The sequence below is a fragment of the Haemaphysalis longicornis genome, unplaced genomic scaffold, assembly GCF_048455015.1.
Source record: "Haemaphysalis longicornis isolate Haplotype H1 unplaced genomic scaffold, Haemaphysalis longicornis Haplotype H1 scaffold_7, whole genome shotgun sequence".
Lineage (NCBI taxonomy): Eukaryota > Metazoa > Arthropoda > Arachnida > Ixodida > Ixodidae > Haemaphysalis > Haemaphysalis longicornis.
Genome location: NW_027526422.1, coordinates 186,532,944 through 186,559,249, shown reverse-complemented (window position 1 = coordinate 186,559,249; position 26,306 = coordinate 186,532,944). Strand labels below are relative to the sequence as shown.

The 26,306-nt window shown below is 43.8% G+C and overlaps 1 long non-coding RNA gene across 1 annotated transcript; it reads left to right on the top strand.

Moving 5' to 3' along the window:
* The first annotated feature begins 3,548 nt into the window (after window positions 1-3,548).
* LOC144145630 (uncharacterized) lies at window positions 3,549-25,990 on the top strand. The gene is made up of 3 exons (XR_013317542.1): window positions 3,549-3,871; window positions 24,269-24,344; window positions 25,855-25,990. It is a non-coding gene; the product is annotated as an uncharacterized LOC144145630 (long non-coding RNA).
* Window positions 25,991-26,306: the final 316 nt, after the last annotated feature.

The window sequence follows — 26,306 nt, the reverse complement described above, 5'->3', positions numbered from 1 at the left end:
ATGCTTAAAAACAATGAATATCCTGAAGGTTCTGTCGCACATCTCTTTTGGTGCTGACAAACAACTTCTTTTACGTGTTTTTACCAGCCTAATAGGTTCACGACTGGACTATGGTAGCGTTGTCTATGGGTCAGCCACTAAAACATCCCTCAGAATGCTGGACCCTGTCCTTCATCTAGGGCTCCGCTTGGCGTGTGGCGCCTTCCGAACTAGTCCGGTCGAAAGCCTGTATGTAGAGTGCAACACATGGAACCTTCAACGTCAACGAGCATACACAGACCTCCTTTAGGCCTTTAAAATTTCATCCATGCCACACCATCCTTTTAAATCAGTTTTTCATGATACATCCATGACTGTACTCCTTTTAAATCGACCATCGTTCTCTGCGCCCTTCTCTTACAGAGTTAGAGAGGAAGCGTCAGAGCTTGCTATCTCCTTTTTAGACACCATCCAAAGTTCTGTAACAGATTTCATAGCACCATGGCATCTCCGCCCTGTGTCATGCGACACATCTTTCACACATGTTGATAAAAACCGAGCTCCCACATGTGCAATTCAGCAGCACTTCTTGTATTTGCAGGAGAAGTATCATTATTCTGAATTTTATACGGATGCCTCTAAGACTTCCAGCTCTGTGTCCTGCGCGGCGCATGGACCCGGCCTTAGTGTCACTAGAACTCTGAATAGTCATACTAGTATCTTTACGGCAGAGGCTTACGGTGTACTTCTTGTTGTCAATCATATACTTCAAAGCCACATCCCACAATCCATTATCTATACAGATTCCCTCAGTGTTGTGCGGGCACTATCGTCAACAGTGCCTTCGAAAAACCACGTTATCAATCTGATCATCAAGGATATTATGTCGGTGTATGTCCACAAATTTGAACTAGTCCTTTGCTGGGTCCCTGGCCACAGTGGTATAGCCGGGAACGAAGCAGCGGATCGAATGGCTGCTGCTGCTACACTCTCGAATGCAGTAGACATAACCACATTACCCTACACTGACGTGAAACCACACATCAGACAACAACTTCGCAAAACATGGCAAACACACTGGAGTGAACAGACAGAAAACAAGTTACACGTAATAAAACAACACTTGGGACCATACACCACCGACACACGCAATAGATACACTGAAGTCGCCTTGGCCAGATTACGGATAGGGCATACTCATGCAACACACTCGCACCTTCTCATTGGGTCTCCAAGACCTCTGTGCAGTAGGTGCGGAGAGGCCCTATCCGTGATGCACATCCTCGTACAATGTAAGGCACTCGACACTACACGACGCAAACACTTCCCTCAACTACACACACGACATATTCCACCACACCCGTCACACTTCTTAGGAGACGAAGCCCTGTTTTCAATCCAACGCGTTTTCGAGTTTCTCACCGACGTAAAATTTTTACATCTCATTTCTTATCATGCATGTTGACAACCTGGCCCTTTACACCAGTCATCTTCATTATGTTGTGTTTTACTTTGTTTATTTTTACTAAAGTGTTCTTTTACTTCCATGTCACTTTCATGTAATCACTTTTGTTTGGCGCTCTTTGCCCTTAGTCGGCCTTGCTCCATTAAACTCTAAACATCATCATCAACCTGAGACAGTCGCGAAATGTCGACTATTTATTGGTGGCTTAACCAATGACAGCAAAGTATTCAACTCTGCTCCAAGGAAAAATCAACCTATTGAGTACGAAACAGCAACTGTCTCACAACACGAGTGCAAAGCATCAGAGAATGTCAAATTTTTTGACTCAAACAAGACCTCCTAGCAAATCCAGCGACTTCACTTCGAAAGAACGACACATGCAATAGTGAAATATCAGAGGCTCACACACGATACTTCTTTCTGGCACGGGCCGAGAGAAAAACTGATTAGGGAAATAATACGAACAATATGAATGAAGCAGTAACGAACTGTACCCAATGCCCCGTCTGAGTTTACAAAGTCCTTCAGCAACAAAGGACAAGTTAGCAATGAGTTCAGGTTGGTGTAGAGTGACAAAGCTCCCGCAGACAACAAAACAACGGATTCTGAACGAGATTCGGTTCACGCTGTACCTAGAAAACTACCACGAATGCTATCAAAACGCGTTCATGCCACGAACGTGGCGTAGGATGGAAAAAATTCTCCATAATCTTTTTTTACACTTCTCTGCTGTGAAAGGTTTATAACACACTGACCTATCAGCCTTTTCTCTGGTTTTGCAAGTCGTTAAAAAAATATTTCACAGAAAGACTTCCCTATGTTTTCACCTACCCAGAAAGGTTTGCTGGAAACTATTGAGGTTCAAAAGGAGGCTCTATTTAGGAATATTCTTTGAGAAATACACAAAGGTTTTCCAAAAAACATAATAAATGAGATTATCAAAGTATGTGAAAGCTGTATATGACACCTAATTAACTCATAAAAAAGTGTTTCTTCATTAGAAAACCGTAAAATGTTTCATCAGTAGAAACAATGCGGAAAAGTGGAGATACATAACGCCTCTTGAAAAAGACGTTCGTGGGATTTATTGCTACAATAGCGCCTTACATTATGCGTAGATGCTCTAAACTAAGGAGACGAAACAAGAAAACAGCTAAGTAAAAACTTTAAATAAAAATGATGGACCAAGCATTCAGCCTCAACCCTAAATTCCCTACGGTTTGTCTTGAGCGGAAATTTTTTTGTTAATTAAGAGAAGTCACCGGTCGTACGCCATCACGGCTCTTTCAGCTACAAAAGATATACAGAGGACGTCGTCTTCCCGGGTGATAATTGCGAAAACGTGAAAAGAGGGCTTTAAATACTGCACTCAAAAAGTCTTGTAGTTTTAGTAAAGGCGACTGGACGTAAAAAAACTCGTGACTGATCGTCCAAACTAATCTTGAGCCCGGCTATGGGACACCTCAAAATATGCATAATGCAACTCTCTAAAGTTTAGTTTTTTATTGAGGTTTAGAAGTTTTTAGGTTTAAAATTTTAGGTTTTTATCTGAACTACCGCAGTTCGTACGCGCGTTTATATAGTTTGGCGCACTATCTTGGAAATCGTTTAAGCACATAGAACCGCTAATGGCTGTAACTATTTAGTACATGAAAGAGTGATTAGCGGAAAAGTTACTGGCCAATATAATAGCTGTGGTAAAAATAATATTCGGACAGCGGAAAAAAAGAGCAGGCTGAATGTGAAGGGGATTTGTTTTTGCCGTGCACTGTACATAAATCCCAGATACCATTAGGTTGACATTTATCTTTACGACTTGGAAAGAAGGCGGAGCCAGCAAAAATAGCGCTGGCAAACATAAGCAAAGTGGGCTATGTACGTCTCTCACCCTCTGTAACGTACATGTTTTGGACAACACATTCCAACAAAATGTCACTCACGAAAGACCTAGAAGGTGTGAAAGTCAATTTTATCCTTGCCAGTATATTTGTTGACGCGAACACATTTTTTAAAAATAACCTTAGGTTGATAACTATATGTCTGACATAAAAAAGCGAGTAAACAATAATAAAACACTTCAAAAAAATACCCGTATTGCCGGAAAAGTATGAACGCTCAGCAGAATTGTAAACAGGGCTAGAAAGCTTTCCTCTACTTTTTGGTGCCACACAAATCCTACATATCATTAATGCGCAAACTGCTCAAAAAGCTGCGTCATTGCAAACAAATATGTGAAGGACATTAAATATGCCAAATGGAAAAGATTGTTGTTTTCCTGTACACTATTGCCGACTGAAGCTCCTATATAAGAAGAGCAGGACCACTTACGGCTCGTCCAGAATTTTCAAGAAGATTACAAAGTGAAGTCATGTTTTCTCCAAAAACCATCTTACCGGCTTTATGTATCATTCCTCTGCTTCATATGTTGTGAGTACTCTTTATCTTGCGATAACTAGGTTTGTTTTCCCCAGTAAAATTGTTCTATGCACACAGTACACTACAGACTTAATGTGCTGTATTGTTACAAAATAAACAAACTGTAAATATTGGCGTTTTGAACACTTAGCCATAAGAGCTGTCAATTTCGCTGTTGATTAGCACGATCTGGCAAGCTATTTGCTTCTGGCGCGTTTTACCAATCTATGACTACAAATAGTTTTGATTTTGAAGGCAGAACATTCCGAGGTAGATGGGCAGTTTACATTTTTAAATAATGTAGGTTTACCGCTCCATGTTTTATCAATTCAAGAACATGCTCGAATACAAATTTTCCGGCGATTTATTTTTACGGTGCGCTTGATGTTGGGGAATGCGTTTGTGTCAAATTTCACAAACTAGTACCTGGACAATGCAAAGTTAAGTATCATGTATTTTGCTCAGTCCTTTATTTATTTATATTGTGGGCGCTTTATTCAAGAGAGAAAGAAATGTCGGGGAGCCCAGAAAAAGGTATTAAATTAATCACTTATTGGGGAAGCGGTTTGTAAAAAAAATTCTGCATAAAGATGCCTAAAGTTTGGCCCCCACCAAGAAACATAGTTTGTAGATTGCGATAAAGGACCCAATGAAATATCTTTTCAAGCGGTCTTTAATAATTGGTAACATAGAAATAGTACGATACTATTACAGCCGATCAGCAGTGGGAATACCTAATTTAGGTTTTATTTTATATGCTTCGATCCTCTATGTCAAACAGAATGTATGTAGTGAATATCTCCTCGCCTCTTGCGACTATCTTTTCACAAAGTAAGCGTACACACCTGTGTGTAAACGTACGGGTCGTACCGGCTGGCGTTGGTGTCGGCTGGCGGATATTTTAGCAAGCAACATGCCTCTTCCTCCGCCATGCTGGATCTCCGTTTTCTGTTGCTTCTCAGGCGCACTTCGGAATGTGACCAGGATTATCGTTGTGGCGGCGCAAGCGCTTCAAGTTTGATTGCACTTTCCACAGGACCACCATCAAAACATTAGAAATGGTGTGGTTGTCCTTTCATTACGACCATGACGATCCTTTCAGTCGACCTTTTTTATTTTTTAATAGGACTGAGCGGATTGGCCATTCCTTGTAATAAGCCGCAAGATAGCTCAATTAGGGCAAGCCAGGGATGCTTTGTTACTTTTGTAATCACCATCTTCAGGGATGAGATCTTCTCCCATTATTATTATCTTTATGATCGTTTCGTTTTCCCCCACTTTATGGCTACTGATGTTTGTGATGTCCTACCTATGCTGGCTACGCATATACATGATTGCGTACAGAAGAAAGGGAAACTGAATTGGAAAGTTGAAATGTTGAAGCACTTTTAAAAATCGTTTTTTTACAGGCACTGCAGACATGTTTCAATATATATTTGGTGATTGCCAGAGTGAGAACAAGTTATCAAAAGCTGGTCAGATACCACCTGTCTTTGTTATTGACGGAGGAGAAAATATAGATCCTGAAATTGGAGGTACTAATACTTACTCGATTGAGACCCACGGGGATCAGTTCAGTAAACTACTTCGCCTGGTCTTGAAGTGGTGTGATATTTAAGACGTTTCAACTCTTGCAAATCAAATTTCCGGACTATTTATATAACTAGCGAGACGCTACTGAAAGTGCCAACATCACTGCTATTTTTTTTTCTGCGGCCTCAAACCCACTTCACATGCGTATTGCCAGCGGATCTCGCATACATACTTGATAGCAGGACCTCTAGCTGCGCCGCCCCATAATCTTCGTGGAAGAAAGGTGCCAGTCGTCAGTCGTCATGGTGGCAGTTAATTAACACATGGTAGGAGAACGCCGATTGGCAAACTGACCTAATAGTACTGCAATATATAGAAACCCCCTGACACAAATTGATGATTTCTAATGCAGCCCGGCAAATAAAAAGACCTTTTTGTCGGAATTAGTTTTGCCGGAATGCCTAATATAGCGAACGCTATTTCCGCCCCTTAAGGCCCTGAAAAATCTGTTTGCGACTGTATATGTTCGCTGAATTACCCGTGACGAGTGGGAATAAACGGGCAGCCCGGCACCTTCCAGTCTAAAGCGTTTGCGTTAATTTGGAATCATTTTTTCGTGTTTTCTAATGGTTTAGGAGACAGCTTCTCCGACAACAAGCGGACCACAAGCGGCCTACGAAGCCACTACTTATATAATCGTCCTGCTCGGCACCGGCTGCTTCGGTACAGGGCGTTTCTTTCCAGTTGTAGCGTATGTGCTGGATACGTTGATATGAGCTGAACACGCTGGTAAATAGTACAAAGATGGACCGTCAGCAAAGCAAACATGGGGGTAACCGACAGCTGTTTTTTGTTTATTTCGGCAGGCAATGAAAACGCTTTAGATTTCTTTAAATTAAGAATAAAGTAGTTTAACTGCTTTTACTTTGTGTACTGGGGTCGAAGCTGGGTTTGGCTTTTTTCATTGTCATTTATTTGAATTTGCTGTTATTTTTGTTAAATTTATGACGCCAAGAACGCGCTTACACGTATTCTTTATTCTATATGCTGTGTGCAAAAAAATATTTTTAGTCAGCCCTCGTGTTTTTCTCTATCCCCGTACAGTCTTCGCGACATGTTTCAGTATGCTCTGTGGAAGTCTTTTTTGCTACAGTAAGCTTTAGCTGCACGGCCGTTTCATTGCACGGACGTCTTGTAACAACGAGCGACTCAGTTGCATAATTTATGAAAGAAACGTTCTCATCTCGTTCTCGTGTATACCTAAAGGACGCTCAATAAATGCATCGAAAACATAAGCCCAGGTAGCCGTATCAGCTCGGATGTCTGCGTACACCAGTCTCTGTCATAAATTAACACACATAGCGCATCACAAGGAAATTTACCGCAGTGAAAACGTGATCAAGCTAGTGGGCTGGAGGAAGCACATGAGGGCAATAGCTACTTGACTTTCCCAATTAAGTAGCACGGTTTTTTCTTTGGTGTTACAGCATTGAAGTTAGGAGCGGCAGCGTTCTGCTCATTTTGTGAGAGCAAAACGTTTTGTATGAATTTTGCCTGCTTCCATTGCTCATATATTATAAATCGATGTTCATGTACTAAAACAGCGATACTGAGCCCTCTTATTCAAAACTGTCGCGAAGAAAAACCACTGACACTCGACTATCAAAAAGAAGTTGGATTTTTTTTTTATCATGGTGATTGACAAGGATCTGCTGAGAGATAATTCTAGTGATGGAGCAATATGCGAGTTTTTGAGTTTAAAAAGCACACGATAAGTGCAACAGAACGCCAACTCACAGGACGGAAACAATTGGACGCGACACTTCCCCCGATGAAGTGAGCTTCTGTACCATACATTACAGGAACAAGCGAATGTTTGGCACGTGTCCTACGGGAATTTTACGTGCAGGTGGCCCACGTTACAACCAAAAAGCTGCGCCATGAGCTCGTCAGAGTCAAAGACCGCTTTGCCAAAGAGCGTTTTCCCGGTGTGGTATACGAGATACCTTGCGCAGACTGCAGCGGTGTTTATATCGGAGAATCTGCGAATTATAACAATCGAATTTAGCAGCACACCCGTGACGTAAAGAATAATAGCGTCCTCAACAATGCTTTAGCTGAACACGCCGTCGTCAATGACCACAAGATTGATTGAGACAACGCTAGAATCGTCGCGACAAAAAAATGACAGCATCAAGGCTTCATCTAGAATCACTAATCTTTCAGACGACATCTAACACAGTCAATTGTAACGACCGAAATCTTAACCCGATCTACACACGCTCTTTGCAGCGATTACTCAAGCCCGCTTAAATGACCCACTTTTGGTGATGCATTCATTGTGAACAAGGTTTTCCTGCTGGACGTGGAAACGTCAGTACGTTTTGTTTGGACTGGTCGGCGTGTCTTTGTGTTCCTAAATGATTTGTTTGTTGAAAGTTTATGCCAGCGCTAGTATCTGTTTGCTTTGTTTTGATTAACGCGCGAGGTGAAGCAAACGGTTTTTTGGTCCCATTTTGTCACCTGTCATTGAGATTCAATACGCCATGATTGCCTTTCCCTATAAGATTGAAAGTAATCATTGTCTCTGGACGTGTGATTGGTACGTATAATTTATATGAATATTATAATCAACTAATCTATCCCCTGTAAACAGCTGTTGTTAAATTTTACGCGTTTTTAACTTGAATCTTTCACTGCTAGTCAAAGTTTTTATTTAGAAAATGCTCTTTGTTTCTGTTCCTTCGCGCTGCATGTGGCTCTGGTATGAATTTTGTATTTTTGATAGACTACCGATTTAACAATATCTACGTCTACACGAGAGAATTCATTTCATTTCATTTATTTTACCCTCAAAGCCAAAGGCTTTACAGAGGGGAGTGGCTAACGTATACAAAAGATACAACACAAGCAGCATAAGTGATGATATACATTATTAGATAGTGCCGGCAAAAACGGTGTCAACTAAGTTCAATCGGAATTTTAGAGGCTCTGTGGTGGCAGCTGTTGGCACTAGAAGGTGGTTCCAGTCCTGCGATATCCTGGGTATAAATCACTGTGAACATGTCTTAGTGTGACAATGCATTACTAACAATTTATGTGGATCATAAATGCGTAAAGAGACATAAAATGGTGAAAGAATGCAGGATGTGCGTAGAACCCGGAGTATGGTAAAAACATTCGCCGCGTATCTGCTCCTTTCGTTGCAAATGTCGCCAAAAGATGATAGTCTTTATTCAATTTTGTCAAGTAAATACCTCCCATCGCTTTCCCGCTCACCACTCATGTCGTTCCTCTTGCGTCGCGCTCCTCCCAAGGTAAAGACGGCAAAGGTTTGCTTGAATCATTTATAATTTACCGCGTTCCACTGCTGCAGGCCGGGTGTCGCGATGCTAAAATAAAATAAAATAAAATTGACAGTTGGGCTAGTTGGTTTTGATTCATCGTAAGTAGCGCTAGAGACGGGACACAGAAGAGGAGACACACACGACGGCGCTAACTCGCAACTGACTTTATTAGGCGAAAACACAAATATATACCCAAAAGAAAGAACACGTGCCCAGGTCAAACCCGAAAATGCAGTTTGATAAACACAAAGGTTACAGAATTACGATTCGAAAAAACACACAAGATTACACTGCACATAGTCAACAACCAACCAGCGAAACATCTAAGTTGATGCATTTGACAAGATCAGAAATTCCTTTTCATGAAGTGCTACCGACGCGTGGCTGATACACTTATCCTCGTGCTTTCTTATATAAAAAGCTTCGATTACCTCGCGTGTCAATTGGTGCCTGTGTCGCCATAACACACTGGTGTTTTCAAAAAGTGGACAAACATCTAAGTTAATGCATTTGACAAGAACAGAAATTCCTTTTCAGGAAGTGCTACCGACGCGTGGCTGATACACTTATCCTCGTGCTTTCTTATATAAAAAGCTTCGATTACCTCGCGTGTCAATTGGTGCCTGTGTCGCCATAACACACTGGTGTTTTCAAAAAGTGGACAGCATTGCGCCTGGGTCTTATCTTTGTGGGTCGCGCAATGTCGAGTGATATGTGCATGAGGGTTGTTTTTGAGCGAACTCCGGTGTTCCATCACACGAACATTGATGCATCTGCCTGATTGGCCGATATAAACGTTGTCACATGATAATGGCAATGAGTACACAATTCCTGTCTTGCACGGGACAAAAGGCGAAGCATGCTTAACATTTCAATATCTGTCAGACTTCTGACCGGACAACCTTCTTTCCACCATGTACACAACTTACCAAGTTTATTCGGAGCGGAAAAAAGGGCTCTAACACCGAAACGCCCGGAAACATTCTTTAAACCATGTGATAAATGGTGGATATATGGAATCACAGCAGTTTTCATTTTTTCTGCCGCGAGCCCGTCTTTTCTAGATTGCGCTGCCGCACCCACTACTTTAATTAACTTCTGGACAGTCTTGTGCATTATGTGCACCGGAAAACTGGAGGCGTCCAGCCTGGTAATTTGCGCCTGGAAACTATTTTCAGTTTATGCCAACAGGACTTCAACACCGCAGACCTTAACACAGAAAAGGCTATTCCACTTTTTACCAATTTGGAGTGCCCTGAACTGAAATTTAGAAGTGGTTTCGCAGATCTAGGGCAATACTCCCAGCAGACATGCCCAGGTTTGAAATGTAAGCGCAAATCAAGAATTTGTAGGCATCCCTTTGTCGGAAGCTCACACGTGAAATTAAGTCCAAGACTGTACTCTTTAAACAATTTAGGCACATCAACGGCTTGGCGCGAAACATTACAGTTCTCCACAAACACAAGAAAGTCATCCACGTATCTCACTTTTTTGAAAGCCAATCCGCACAGGTTTTTCTGTATATGTCTGTCGATTGCACTCAGGAAAATATTGCTGAGGACGGGAGCCACCCTGGAACCTATACATATTCCAGTTTTGTGCAAATGCAACCCCCCGTTCCACTCTACAAAGGTGGACTGTAAGTAAAAAGACAGGATTTCAAGAAAACCACTTCAGGCAGGGTCATCTTCCTGGGGGACCAGATACTACCCGACCGCCACAAGAAGCTCTTGGGACTCGGCCCGAAGTTCTGCGTCGAACCTACATATGGCCCAGCTGAGAAGATTGCCCTTAACAGGTCTATTTCGAGGTGCGTTCCGGAAGAAGACCGTCCACGATTCATCGCGGAAACCGTTGATGTCATCTCCAGGACTCAAGGCGCACGGCGCAAGCCCCAGCCGGTACGCGAGTGTGTCGAGTTTGCTGTGAGTAACCGGTTGCACGTATTGACCTCTGATAAGGAAGGGTGTTTTGTCATCGTTCCAGACAAAATGTTTTCCAAGAAAGCTTTAGACGCCGTTGGTAAGAATTTTCGCCCCGTAAATGTTAAAGCCTCAAAGGTAAAAGAAAGGGCCATTTCCCTACTAAATACGCACAACCTTGAGCGTCTTGCGGGCAAAGTAAAGCATGAAAAAGGTCTGACGCTAGATTTGTTTTTTTCCGCTAAAACGCATAAGCCCGATGTGCCTTTTCGAGCCATTGTTTCTGAGCGGAGCTCCTGGGAGATGTTAGTGTCGGGGTATTTTCAAAAGCACTTGGACTGCCTACGGTTTGATGATCCGTTTTTGATCCCGAATTCGGACAGCCTTGTAGAATTTTTGAGTTCCAACTACCCCGACACGTGCCAAATGTTCAGCATAGATGTTGAGGATTTGTATTACTCTATTCCTCACGATGAACTGATGAACAGTGTGAAAACGTGCATTACCGAGGAAAATGATAAAATGCGGTTTGCGAGTAATTGCGGTGTTCCTATAAGTGGTTTTCTTGAAATCCTGTCTTTTTACTTACAGTCCACCTTTGTAGAGTGGAACGGGGGGTTGCATTTGCAGAAAACTGGAATATGTATAGGTTCCAGGGTGGCTCCCGTCCTCAGCAATATTTTCCTGAGTGCAATTGACAGACATATACAGAAAAACCTGTGCGGATTGGCTTTCAAAATAGTGAGATACGTGGATGACTTTCTTGTGTTTGTGGAGAACTGTAATGTTTCGCTCCAAGCCGTTGATGTGCCTAAATTGATTAAAGAGTACAGTCTTGGACTTAATTTCACGTGTGAGCTTCCGACAAAGGGATGCCTACAATTCCTTGATTTGCGCTTAAATTTGAAACCTGGGCATGTCTGCTGGGAGTATTGCCCTAGATCTGCGAAACCACTTCTAAATTTCAGTTCCGGGCACTCCAAATTGGTAACAAGTGGAATAGCCTTTTCTGTGTTAAGGTCTGCGGTGTTGAAGTCCTGTTTGCATAAAACTGAAAATAGTTTCCAGGCGCAAATTACCAGGCTGGACGCCTCCGGTTTTCTGGTGCACATAATGCACAAGACGGTCCAGAAGTTAATTAAAGTAGTGGGTGCGGCAGCGCAATCTAGAAAAGACGGGCTCGCGGCAGAAAAAATGAAAACTGCTGTGATTCCATATATCCACCGTTTATCACATGGTTTAAAGAATGTTTCCGGGCGTTTCGGGGTTAGAGTCCTTTTTTCCGCTCCGAATAAACTTGGTAAGTTGTGTAACATGGTGGAAAGAAGGTTGTCCGGTCAGAAGTCTGACAGATATTGCAATGTTAAGCATGCTTCGCCTTTTGTCCCGTGCAAGACAGGAATTGTGTACTCATTGCCATTATCATGTGACAACGTTTATATCGGCCAATCAGGCAGATGCATCAATGTTCGTCTGATAGAACACCGGAGTTTGCTCAAAAACAACCCTCATGCACATATCACTCGACATTGCGCGACCCACAAAGATAAGACTCAGGCGCAATGCTGTCCACTTTTTGAAAACACCAGTGTGTTATGGCGACACAGGCACCAATTGACACGCGAGGTAATCGAAGCTTTTTATATAAGAAAGCACGAGGATAAGTGTATCAGCCACGCGTCGGTAGCACTTCATGAAAAGGAATTTCTGTTCTTGTCAAATGCATTAACTTAGATGTTTCGCTGGTTGGTTGTTGACTATGTGCACTGTAATCTTGTGTGTTTTTTCGAATCGTAATCCTGTGACCTTTGTGTTTATCAAACTGAATTTTCGGGTTTGACCTGGGCACGTGTTCTTTCTTTTGGGTATATATTTGTGTTTTCGCCTAATAAAGCCAGTTGCTAGTTAGCGCCGTCGTGTGTGTCTCCTTTTCTGTGTCCCGTCTCTAGCGCTACTTACGATGAGTCGCGATGCTAACCCTGCCGTACGGTGAAGATGCGCGTAAATCGATTCGCCCTACTTCAACGTTTATAGGACCGGGTTTCCCTACTCCACGTGCGTTGCATACAGAACGTGGAAACAATCTAGTGGAACCTTTTGTAACTTTTGCCGTTTTATTTCTTACAATGGCGCATAAAGCTCTAGTGGCGTGGGTGACAACATGCGACGGCGGAGTGAATTTTGTTTGTGCAGGTGATGAGGTATTTCATTTCTCAAAAATTCATCATGTATGACTTTTGTAAAGGCACACTGCAAACATCACTTCTGTAATTATTCGTGGTCTTATATTTACGTAATATCTTGTTCTTCTTCAGCAATGTTGACATGTATGAACCTTACACCGGAATTGGCGGGTAGATTCAGCTGTGACTTTATAACACTATTGCGCAGGCACTATTTTACTCTGACCGGGCGGATAAATCGAGTCACAGACAGACATACAGACAAACAAACGTACAGACAGACCAAAATATCTGGGTTTAAGTGCCCCAAGAAAGATTATCGTCTTCAATATCTCGTGGAAGAAAAAAAGACGGAAGTACCGGTGACAAGTTGCTAGTTCAGTTACAAAAAATTGCGTTTTTATGAAGTTGCGCGTGATGTACGACTATAATTATGGTAAACGAACGGGAGGAATCATTTTGAACCCGTTCAATAGAGTTAGTCAAGAGGTTCACAGCCGTTGTGCCAAATTGGAGAAGCATATTCAAGTTTTGAGACAACTAATGTTTAGTACAGCGGTGTTTTTAGGGCAACTGGTGCAGTAGAACAGTTACGGCGTAGGTATCCTAGCGTTCGGTTGTCATTGTAATTGTGTCATCAATGTGAATCGACGAGTTAAGGTCCGAGGATATGTGTACCGCTAAATAACGGTAAGATTTTGCGAACTCAACAATACAACTGTTGAGGTGGTAATAAGGTACAGCAGAAGGTTTAGGTCTTGAAACCCGTAAAACATCGCCCTTCTAAGTGTTGAGTTCCACCTCCCACTTGTTGCACGAGGACGCGATTGCAAAAGTTGAACATCGTTTTCTAAATACTTTAACGAAAAACCACGCAATATTCCGCGAATGAGTGGATGTTAGACGAAACGCAGTCACGTGGATTAATAAGTACATAAAATAGCAGGCGACCTAGAACAGAGCCTTGTGGGATGCCAGAATAAACGGGACTGGGTGATGATTCGTTATTTTTGGCGACTACATATTAGACCTGTTAAGCAGGAATAACTCAAGTCATGAAAGAAGACGAGCATCTAGAGTTAGTTTACTGAGTTTTCAAAGTAGTAGATCCTGAAGAGACTTTATCAAACGCTTTAGAAATCAAGAAATACACAGTGTGCGCATGAGCGGCGGTCCAAAATCAAGTGAAACTGATGAGTAAATCCCCGCAGTTGCGTTTACCACGACAAAGTCTTGTAGAAGCCGTGTTGAGCCGAGGTAAAAAACGAGTTCGATTCAAGGAAAATCATCAGACTAGAAAAGATAACACGTTCAAGAATTTTACATGGGATGCTTGTTAGTTATATGGGGCGGTAATTACTGGGCGAATGTCTATTACCGGACTTGTGCAGCGGGACCACCTTCCGGTTTTGAAATCAGCATGTATTTCGTGGTTGTCCAGGGACTGCTGAAATATTTTTGATAGGGCAAAAGAACAACAGGCAGCAGTGTTTCTCAGAATTTTTGCTGAAAATAAATCCACACCTGGTCTGGAAGACTTTTATTGATGCGAATATTTTTCTATGCCACGCGGTTAAATTACAATAGGAGTCATTCAGGGGTAATCAAAGTTGACCGTGAATATCGGAGCCGAGCTAACTGTACGAACAAAATTAAGTTTTTTGCAGAATTCAGCATTAAGGACAAAAGGGCACTCGGTGTCGGGTACAGACTGATCACTGATATCTGAATGTTGAATACAGTACGTTTCGCCGAATTGATGACGCTCCAAAATTTCTGTGCGTTACTAGCGACAACTATGACGACGTGTTTTGAAAAAAAATGCTTTGGCTTGTTTTACCGCTGAAAGTTACTCGGTATTAGAGGCTTTGTACGTGTCCCAGCGGACAGTCGAGGTTTGAAATTTCTATGCAGCTCCGTATAACCTTTTTTTGTGATTTGACAGTCTCTTTAGATATGTTATACCATGGCATTTTAGTATTTGTTTTCAGACTGCGTGAATGAAACCAGAATACTTAGAAACCAGTTCGTGAATCTTATTTTTAAACGATTTGCAAGTATGCTCCAACGAGTTCTCCACGAAGGTTTCTATGAATTCATCTACAAATATTAAGATTAAACTATTTATGGCTGCAAAGTTTTACCCTGTGTAATCGTGGATTTCTTTCGTGGTAGACGTGTTTTTGGGAACTGGAAGATTTACATCAAATGATAAAGTAAGGTGGTCACTCATTCGGGTAAATATGCTATCTCCTAAATTACTTCAGGATATGTTGTCAAAATTAGGTCCAGTATGTTAACCGTATCGTTCGTTATTCTAGATTGCTCCGTGACCATTTCCAAAAAATGAAACGAAGAACAAAGATGCAGGAATTTATTGGCATTCGATGTTTGTGAACTAGATACTGGCTGACCTAATTTCGAGGAAATATTTGGGAAGTTAAAGTCACCCATTAGAAAGATTGATGCAGAGGGATGTCACGTTGTGACAATGTTAAGAGTGTCGTGCAATTTGGCGTTAAAAGAAGGTGAACATGCTGGCGCTCGGTAGCACACTGCAAATGTGAGCTTACGGTAACCTACTTCTAAGCAGGCCCAAACAGTTTCTAGTTCACTAATAACGTAGATGATATAACACTGTAGCGATTTCTTCATAGCAAGTAGCACACCACCCCCTCGGTGCGAAGTCCGCTCAGAGAGATAAGTCTAGAAAGATAACACAACAGTAAAGAATTCACTGCCATGAACAATACAATTAGGGCAAGTTTCTATTCAAGCGATGATGTCAGCATTGCAAGTGTCGACCAGAAAGTTAAGTAATTCGCACAATTTGGTGATGCTTCGAACATTTGCAAGCAGAAGTGTAATGCGTGGTGCCAATAAAGACTCACCAGCTGCCCTCAATGCATCCTAGCTGACATGAACGAGTCCATTGGGTCCATTATCGACGTCCGAGGGTGCGCGTCTCACTTCCTTAATGCTGTCCGTTTCCCTGTCGTACAGTCGGGATCAATTTGAAGGTGATCGCGGGAGCACCGACCGACCGCGACGACAGCGCCTTAGCGTGACACTTTTTAGCATCAGCCACAACGAGATTATGCTAGGTTTGCTTCTCCCATGGCTGTTCCAGGCAGTGCGCGCATTGCCGTCAAAAACGATAAAGACCCCGCTCATTTCTTTTTTTCTTTATCCATTCATCGACATACTTCACACTGATACGCAACCTTCTCAGGGTAATTATGCCGGCATGCCAGGGCATTGTTGTGTAAAAAATGTTGTTTGCTTCCGCAATACCGAGGCAACGCCGCCTGCCGAGGTATCTTCGGTGTTATCAGGTGGCCGAGGAACGAAACGCGCATACGTCACCCAAAAAGGAATGAAGAAAAAACTGCGGCAGTCGGCCTTTCTGGAAGGGGGTGAGCGAATTCTATGCAACAGCCAAGAGGTGAGGGAGGGCAGCATAATCTCTTCTTCGCGAATGAAAAAAAGTGCCACGGAACAGCGCTCTGCTCTTGCTTGCTCGGTGCTCCCGCGATAATCTTCAAATTGAGCCTGACGTACAGTGCTGAGCTCGCTCAGGGTGAACACGGGAGCGCTTGGCCGCCGGTACTATTAGAGCAGCCTACCGCGGGCTGCGCGAAGCACCACACATGCGCTGTGCGTGTCGAGTTAGAATTTGCTTCCAGCGCGCGCATTGCGTCATCGGAGGGCCTGCCCGTCTTTTGCAATGTCGCGCGTCGTCTGCTATTGGTGTCTCGCTTTGAAGCAACAAAACCTGGATCCTTGTATGAACGCGCCGAATCAAAATCAAGAAGTCTTCTTTGCCATAAATTGAATATCGAGGTTGTAGGGCCCGAACTCACCCGAAGCTATGAATTTGATTTTGGTAAACATGGTGCGCATATGTGCCTTCGATTGCAGCGGCAACTACGTAAAATATGTAGTTCTGTTAAAATGAGCATCATCTATTTTTTAAGCTCGCTTGAAGCAAGCTGGCAAGTTAAAATGTGACGAGCCAATTTGTTTGCATTCAAGCTAATGAACAAATATCCGCCAACTAAAACATTTCCTGGCGAATTCAAGATTCTAGGTAATTACACAGCCGCCGATTACTCCACAGCTAGAAGTGGGAGCATGTTAGCAGACGACGTTCAGACGCTCTGATGACGCGATGCGCCCGCTGAAAGCATAGCCTCGCTCAACCCGCACAGCGCATGCATGCTGTTTTGCTAATCCCACGGTAGGCTGCTCTGATAGAACCGGTGGCCGCGCGCTGCCGTGTTCACCGTGACCGAACTCACCACTGAACATGAAACATGTATGATTTGCAAAAAGCTTGTAGTGCGGTTGTGTGAAACACGATGGTTGTGACCGGTGTTTACGAACTCTATAATCTTTGTTCGCGCCAACCGCGTGGTTGGTGAAAATTCATCTGAAATAGAGATTTTTCTAGCTTTAGCTTTGGTCGGGCGGAAAATATCTTTTCTTTGAATGTAAAGCTCACCAGTTTCATGATTACGGGAGGGCATTTCGTTTCCGTGAAGCTACCAAGGGGATGTGCGCGTTCACTTGCACTTTGGGGAAAAACGTGACCAAGCGCGGATGAAAAATTCCCCCGCCTTCTCGCGAGAGGAACACGAGTAAATGCAGAGCATTGGGGCCTCAGTACTGATTGAAGGCAGTGTTGCTTCCATCGCTTCTTCCGTGATGCTGGAGTAGCAGACACGAGTAAACGTGGGCACGAGCGTCAACCAAGGAAGGAAGGAGCAACGCAGTGACTGAAGCGCGAGCGACCGCTAGCCGCTATATTTGCAGCGCGCGCAGTAGAGGGACAGCAGTAGGGGGGGAGAGCGCGCATTTGCAAGCAGCGCGCGCCCTTCCACGCCCCACCGCGCTGCTATCACGCACCTGTTACGCTGAGACCGCGACGGAGCGAACGGGCTGACAACGACGCATGCGCGCGCCAGCTGCTGTTGAGAGAGAGGAGGGAAGGAGAGGCGCACCTGCTGCGGACGCGGAGCTGTTGACACCGTCCGACGCAGGAAGAGGCGAGGCTAAGAAATGCTCTGCATTTAAAACAGCCACCGTTTTTTCTTCAGTTTGCTGCCACGTCTCACACGAGTCGGTAATGCCTTGAAAAAATAAATTGTTCCTGGTTGAGCGATCTGCAAGGTCATCAAGTCGACAATTTAGTAGCAACTGCTGCACCGCTACTCGCTCTGTGGCTTCTTCGATAACCGCAAGGCTGTCTCTGTAAACGTCGCACGCGCAAGCTTTAGTTTTAAGACATTCAAGATGGCGAAACATGTCATGCAGGTTGAGTGCTAAAGACTGATGGCTGGATTTCAGTTCTTTAAGATCCGGCATTACTTCAGCTTGAGATTGAGCAATTTCAATGCTCCTTTAGTTAAATGTGTGAAGGAGTTCGAGTACCGTGGCATATCTTTCAGGCTGATCTTCATCCTGAGCCGCAGAGTCAGTTCTCAAGGCAAGCTTCTTAGGGTGGCCGGGATTAGTCTGGCCATCCCCCGACCGCAGGAGCAAAACAAACCAAGGATGTGCATCACACGTGGGAAAGCCAGCTTTGGTAGAACCGTGAAGCTGCGACGACTGAAGGCACCAACAGGCTGTCACGGTCCGCAAAACCAGCGGAACGAAGAAACGGTGTGGGTCAGGCATTGTGAAATAAGGGCTGCTGGCATGCCCACCGATAGAACCTAACACTACAAACAAAGTCAAGGAATTATAAATATAAAAAGCAGAAATTATGTAGGGTTTGTCGCTCATCAGCGAGCGTACAATGTGGATTTTAAAACTTCCTGCGTATTTAAACACTCACGAAAATTGCCGCGACCCATGCATTGGATTCTTTGTTTATGGTTTGCTTTCACCGCCCCGCTGCGCCGGTCAGTGCTATCTCTGTGCCAAGAGAATCGCGTGTTTCATTCTTTATTTGTATGCCGCACGTGTATCTCTTTCTGTTTTGACAGAGAGAGCGTTTCCAACTCACGTCAACAGCCTAGAATAATCTTCTTTGATCTACAATGTTGTAGATGTAAACTGACGTTTCATAAAACACTCGCCCCTAGAGATAAAAGCGTGCAATTGCAGACGCTGTGGTATTCGACTCGGCGACGCTCGCCTGTGTGCGTCACTTTGTGGACTGCTGCTTCGCGCCTTTGTATTTGAGTTGTTAGGGGAGCACAAGTTCGCTCAAATTAACTTGTTTTCCTCGAAGACAACTGCGTAGTCCTTGGCTTCGTGAGAATATCACAACCGTCACCGTCATAATTACGGTCCCAAGGGCGCAGCTAGCCCCGCACCTAAGTATTTTCTTATCCGGCACCACTCCACCCACTCCCCCTCCACGCATAACGGAACACCGGCGATGTGCACGTTTAGACTCAGAAGACACCCGTGAATACGCCTCTGTGAAAGTCCTTCACGCTGAACAAAAATATTGGCTCACGTCGGATTTCTATGCGGACAAGTTGCTCTTCATCCGGACGATATTTGCTTAGCTGCTGCTTAGTTAATGATCGCTCTTTCTTTCATGACGAGTCCGATATCGCACCTGTAGCGATGCAACCGCCGGTTTTTTATGAGTAGGTTTTTAAATACTGCTTTCAATAAGAAGCCTTGAGTTAAGGAAAATATATTGTGGGTGTTAGAGCCATAGCTGCAAGTGATATGTGCGACAAATTGGCTGCTAGCCAGATCTCTTACAGGCATAAAGAAGTTTTGTGCTGCCCGCTCGCCATAGCATACCTCGGCGGTGCTTCGTGCATACGTGCGCCATTTCAAGTGTCTGCGCGGATGGAGAGCCCTCCCGACATGTACCTGTGTTGCAGCATTTGTTGCAGTCGCTTCGGCTGGTGTTTCCAGTGCAGACGTACTGAAACCCCTGAAGATGTTCTTTTTGTGGCTCATGCACGTGCCACATTCTGGGTTTGATTTAGATGAACATTTGAGCGTAGGCTTAGAGCCCACAAAAAAAGAAGATATCGTGTTGTCATCTTTCTGCTGTGTATGGTGGTGTCTCTTGTTTGGCACCAGCGAGGTGTAGCTGCCGTGTAAGCACGACGGCATGAACGATGTACCCCTCTTGTGCACTTCCTTAAAGTGGAAATAGAGCACTCCAACTTCAACTGTCCTCAATAGTGTAGAGCTCACGTTGAGTTGGTCGACCTGTTTTAAAGGTGACCAATGAACGGTGAGGTGCTATATATTCCAATATAAAGGTTTAACACATGTACCTTTCCTAGACGGGGAGTCGTAATTTAAGGGGCCTCAACGTATTCTATGCAGTTTCGCTGTACATGCCTCTTTATACCGTTAATCATATCAGTACAGAGTGAAACTGATGTATGGGCATTGTTCTGAATTCAATGTTGAGTTCCACGGGTGAACGTCGCTGACTCAATCTTGTCTCGTGCACATTAGTGTGAAGAGGCATTTGTGTGTCGTACCTTCTTCCTGGTTATTTGTACGCTCTATAATAAGACTGTAGACTATCTAATAAATGGTATTTCCCGTCTTTCTTTAGTGGAACAAGTGCTGACGATTTTCGTCAAAGATAGAAGAGACCGCGCTTTGGCAGTTACTGCCGACATCGTGCAGATGAAGGCGCGCGAAATCGCGAGAGGGCATGTCATTCCGGCTCTCAAGTTCAAAGCCTGGCTGCAGCAGTACATGAAGAGGGCCGGGTATTAGTTGCGAAGGCTGACCTCCGTGATGCTGAAGTTGCCAGGAGACGTTGAAGAAAAAGTAATTTCGTTTCAAAGATTAGTTACCGGCCTGCGATGCCACCACGACTTCCTACTTGGGCAGACTGGAAATGCCGACGAAACTCCAATTTTTTGTGACATGCCGTTGGCCCAGACCATTCAGCAAAAGGGTGATCGTCAAGTAAGTCAGCACTACAGGCAATGAGAAGGCACGGATACCCGTTATGTAAGCCTGCACCGCCGATGGGCGGAAGTTGCCTCCCTTCACCATCCTGAACAGAAAGACTATGGCAAAGAACGAGGTGTCCTCGCAGAACGTCCACATTCGTTGCGAGGAGAAAGGGTGGGTGACGGAAGAGCATTTTGTTGATTGGATAAAGTCGGTGTGGTGCCGGAGACCAGGAGCACTGTGCTCGACACCTTCTGCGGGCACCTCACGGAACGTGTGAAGAAGCAGCTCATGGACAACCAGACGGACCTTGTCTCAGTTTCCAGATCGAGTTTGTATGTTGCACTTTCATCTCTATCCGAATACATTTTGTGTGCAGATAGTTCATGAATACTTGGTGCCTGCTTTGCTAAAAAGTAAGGAATTTAGTTGGCTTTTTTTGTTCGTTATTTCACCTTATATTAGTGAGCAAACGTTTTTCTTTTTCTTGGGTCCTGCAACTCCCCCTCGCCCTGTAAGTGTGACCGGCTTATATTTGAATAAATACGGTAGGTTTTTTATGCCAACCGGCATCCTACCGCCAATAAAAAAGAAGGGTAGCACAAGCCAAGCGGCGGAATAGAGCACGGTACCACGGACACTACCCCGTCAGACGCCTGGTCCACGTTGCAAGTTGAGGCAAGACTATCGCGATCTACCGCCACGGCTAGAGAGCACGTTGGGCGCCGTAATCGAGGTGGTGGGATGCGAACTCCTGCGGCTCCCATTATAAAGAAGAAGCTGTCTTTCCTGGTAGGTCATGGCCGTGTTTGAGACGCACAAGAACCTAAAGCTCTTCCGCGGTTGGAGCAGCCTGCACGTCCTAGTGGATCGTGAGACAAATTTCTCGTTGGCCATTTGCGCAAGCTTTTCGGACTTTCGGAACGGCCGGACTCCATTGTGAACATTTCAACCATTAGCTAATGCTTTCCGTGTTAACCGAAACTGTAGTGTCGGTAACGTCCCGTGGTCCATTACGTTCGCCCCTTGTGCAGGTCCTTCATCATGTTAAATATAGTGTGTCATTGTATTCTTTGGTCTGCCTGCGTGATCCTCCGCCCATTTATAACAGCCATGATGCTTGGATGTAATAGATTTGCCCGCCATAGGCGGTTAGAGAACCTTATTCCATTGGAAATATACAGATTTCGGAGCCATTGCGCTAAAATGGATGTACTTGAGCGGTATGTGAAAACACGGTTTGCCCCAAAATAACCAGCTGTTGTGGCACAGTGTTATGTAAATCATAGCCGTCGGGCACACCCATGTAGCTATTCCGATAGAGCAAAGGGCGAAAAATGAGATCACACTGCTTTTGGTACGGTGAGGGGAGGGAAAGATTTAGTGTAGAGGGCCATTTCCCAAAAGTTGTGTTGCCATGTTTTAGCGCTTGTGTTAGCTTAAAAAGCTTTCTACGTCCATGGGGTTTCAGCGGAGTTTTATTAAAGCTTTCTTCAATCCCAGCTACAGAATTACATCAAAGGTCAGGCACCGAACACGTGAAACGATACCAAAAAACGACCGCTTCAGCAAGGATAGAGGTTGTAAGGCTTATAGTTTATACTTTTTTTGTGGACGGCAGCTTCCCCTACAGGAAGGCAGCAGTACCGTACGCCGTCGGCATAAGATTGGCAAGGCAGTATTACTGCGCGGCATTCCCTGTTCCTTGGACTGTTGGCAAGAAGTCCGACTTGTTTTGACATTGCAGATATTAAGAAACAACGATTTTTGGCTTCAGCAACAAAGGAAAGAACTTGGTCTAACAATACTGTTACTAGACACAGCATTCCGCAATACCCTCAGCGTCATTACAAAGGACCAGCGATGACGAGGACGACGGAGAAGGTGCTGGCATACGAAGCGCTGGCTATGTGATCGACACCTTGTAAAAAGTGTAAATAGATTGTTCGCCTTCTTGATGCTACCAGGACTCACTACCCGCGACCAGGACTCGACGACGTCCCCCTGCCCCGTGTCCGCCGCCCGTGACGAGGCGATCGAGAGACGCATAGACCCGAGGACATGTAAGAGACGACGACGATGTGTCCCCAGCACTGTTGTCTGTGTTGGTTACAAGCACTCTTGGGTTCTTCGTTGCCTTGTAGACAATTCTGCTACAGGCCGATTGTCACCAAACCCATCACCTTGATTAGTGGTGGCGGGATGTTCTTTCTCGTATTTTCTAGCAATTCTCATCGGCATCCCCATCGTCACTGGGCCGCAGCTTGGACCGGGAAGGTCGCCCTCGACCGGCGGCTAATTCCACGAATATATCGTTATGCAATACACGTCAGCGCCCTTAAAAAGGACCAGCGACGACGAAGAGGACAAAGAAGGGGCTGGCGTACCCAGCGATGGCTATCAGATCACCACCTTGTAAAAAATGTAAATAGAATGTACGGGTTCTTTATGGTTCGTCTCATCTGCTGCCGCCACTTTCCAATAATTTAAAAATTATTTGGCTTCGTCAGTCCAGCGAGGTTTGACTTTACGGAACTTGGGGGGTATCGCTTCAGGAGAATGACCTCCTACCAAGAGAGTAAAAACTTTATCCTCGTGAGACGCACAGGTTTCGCGGGAACCGAGGAGGCGTCGATAGCGTAACTGATCTGGTTTCGTATTCTAAAGAAAAGTTAAATATACATATTTCTAACAACAACTTGCTCAACAATATATCTACTTTTGATTCCAGTCTTATACAATCATTCTAACATCCCAGACTGCACTTGGGTTTGAAAAAATTACTATAGACGCCTGACAACTTGCCTTCATGAACAACTTTGCATGCACAGTCCCAGAAGCCAAAACCTTACCATATTACAGACAATGCGTAACGAAGTTGCTGTATCGAGCCGCTACCTATTTAAACTAACACGTATCTGCCTAAACGGGGTGGGGGGACAGTAATGGCACCCACATCACACCCTGCAAGATTGTATCTGCAACTGTACTAAGGCGCTACCACTTACATTTTGTGGCGAAATCTGTAGAAAGCTCCCGCAAAATTGTCTGCCTCGCATTCACCAAGAGAACTGCATTTGTCCACCGAGAAAAAGTGCCTTGGCCCTTACTCAAACTCCCTAAAAGTAGGAGTGAAACAAATGCCCCTTTGTGACACCAAATGCCTAATATAAATTTATTGCTTTTTTGTGGCTTTTATATTGGAACACGTACATATCGGGTATAAAATTTTTAACAAAAACTAAAAGTGTTTTGAAAACCAATGCGATATTTCCAGCAGTTATTAAAATTGTAGAATATTTAAAAGTGTGAGTTTACGCACTCGTGGTAACAAATTACTGGAAGAAAAGGCTTCTTAAACGACCAATAGATCAAATATTTCACCACACTACAACCAGATACGCTTTTCTTGAGGACGTCAGTGAAGGATTACCCATTCACTTGATCCTAGCCCAATTATTGCTGTACAAAAAAATACTAACGCAATCAACAAGAGCTCCCCTTAATTTACGTATGCTTTTGTTCTAGATGTTTTCTATTTGTACGGGCTGGTGAAATCGATATACCTCAAGAACACCAGGGCTGGATATCGTGTAATAAAAGTGTAAGTATTTTTGCCGTGTGAACCTAATGCACATTGGTTAAACGGAGGCAGGATTTATCAGCGCAACTATACAAGAACACGAATTAGAGCGTAGGCATCTTGTGTTGTGCATCGTTTCGTAGGTTCAGTGGGTACTTATTCGGGCTATCAAACTTACGCCTCTCTTGCAGTATAAAAAGAATTACATTTGCAAAAGGTCGGTTTGTTTGGTATGCGTTATGGCATAGATAATGCATTATGGAACAAAGCAGGGCCACTCTCTTGTGTAAATGTATTAGGGATTGCTTCTCTAGACGTTTATGCAAATACCGAAGAGTTTACCTGAAGAATCAGATGAACAGTGGCTCATATAGCGCACCTAATCTGCGCTGGTGTTGTCCGCAGTGGTAGTTCACATCTAGAATTCAAAGTGTTGTTATTGGCCGCAACCAAAAAAATACCACCGTTCTATGAGAAAAACGCGATAACCACTAGAAGATTGACCAATCTCTTTTTGAAGTCGTCGGGTGGGAATAAGATACAATCTTTAAGCATTTTACTAAGAAGAATAGACAGACCATGAACTTTTCTTTGTCGCATATACGCCCCCGCCTAGAAGGAAGGTACTCCTACTTAACAGAAATTGCTGTAATAAAGTCGGTGTGACAACTAAGTAAAATTTCGCTCTGCATCGCCAGAGGGAGCCGAAAAAGAAAAAAAAAAAAATAACCCGGAAGCCGTTGAGGCCATTGCAGCCACGTATTGACTTTAGGATTGCACACTTGTTAACACGAAAGTTCGTAAAGATGGCTTAAAAAGGCAAAGTGTGTTACCATGAAAAGAAACGCAAAATGCATTCCGCGATTACATGCCCTATATAAGAACCCCCCGAATTTTGTCGTTCTGGGAGTCCTCATATAGCTGCGAAGTTTTTTTCGTATGCATTTAAGAATATTGACTTGCACCCCAAACAAGCAACGCCTCTCGAAATATTTCACCTTGTTCACTCTGTCTGGAAAACACTCCCTAAAGATCTTTTAAAGCCTGCTCCTCAGGTGCTTTCTATGCTGTTTACAAGCGGTGGGTTTGTAATTTTCGAAATAAAATTGCTTTTTGTTGTTTATTTGGGGAACGTCAACTGTAGAATCGGTGGTTTGTTGTAACTTAAAAGCACACTTCTCTTCCTGTGGATCATTTAAATAAAGCCTAACCTTACGGTTTACATTGGAGTTGCCTTTTTAGAAGACACTATTTATGCCCTGAAGGCGTAGGCTTAAATTAGGCCAAACAAAAAGATTTTTAACAGAAACATTTTCCCGTTTTCCTTACCATTACGCACAGGAAAATCTAAGTGTAACCGAATGTATTTCTTCAGTTGTTTTCAGTTAGAAACACTCCGGTCGAGTGGTTAGAACGTCCAATAGGGAAAAAAGTTCTAGCTGCTGGGAGATCGTTTTACTTGTTACTGATAAAGTATGCTTATCACCCATTCGCATAATTCACGTGTTATGCTTTATTCTTTTTTTTCCAGTGCACACAGGCTGGTAATTGTTCAAACAATTGTTTCTGCGTGTTTTCTCCCGGTCAAACACTTGGTCAATGCTATTATGATGACTATCCGGACTTCGAAAATATTTCCATGTCGGAATAAATGAGCAAACGTCAAATTGTTACATTGCTGGACCACATGCGTTCTGCTTTTCCTCAATTGTACTGCTTTTAATTGGAGTGCGCTGTTTTTAGAACAGAATAAATACTCAGTGTTTCTCCAAGTCACGCTGAGCAGTAGAAGTACAGTTGCACTAAAAGTAGGTGTTGACACTTTGGAAATACACAAAATAGTGCTTCTATAGGCAACCTCCCATCTCACAAACTCAAAAATAGCAAAACATATGTCTGACTGCAAACACAATTCTCGCCGGAAATTAAATAGGTAGAGGCTAACAAATCAGACAAATAAGTGTCAAAATTTTCAGGTAACGC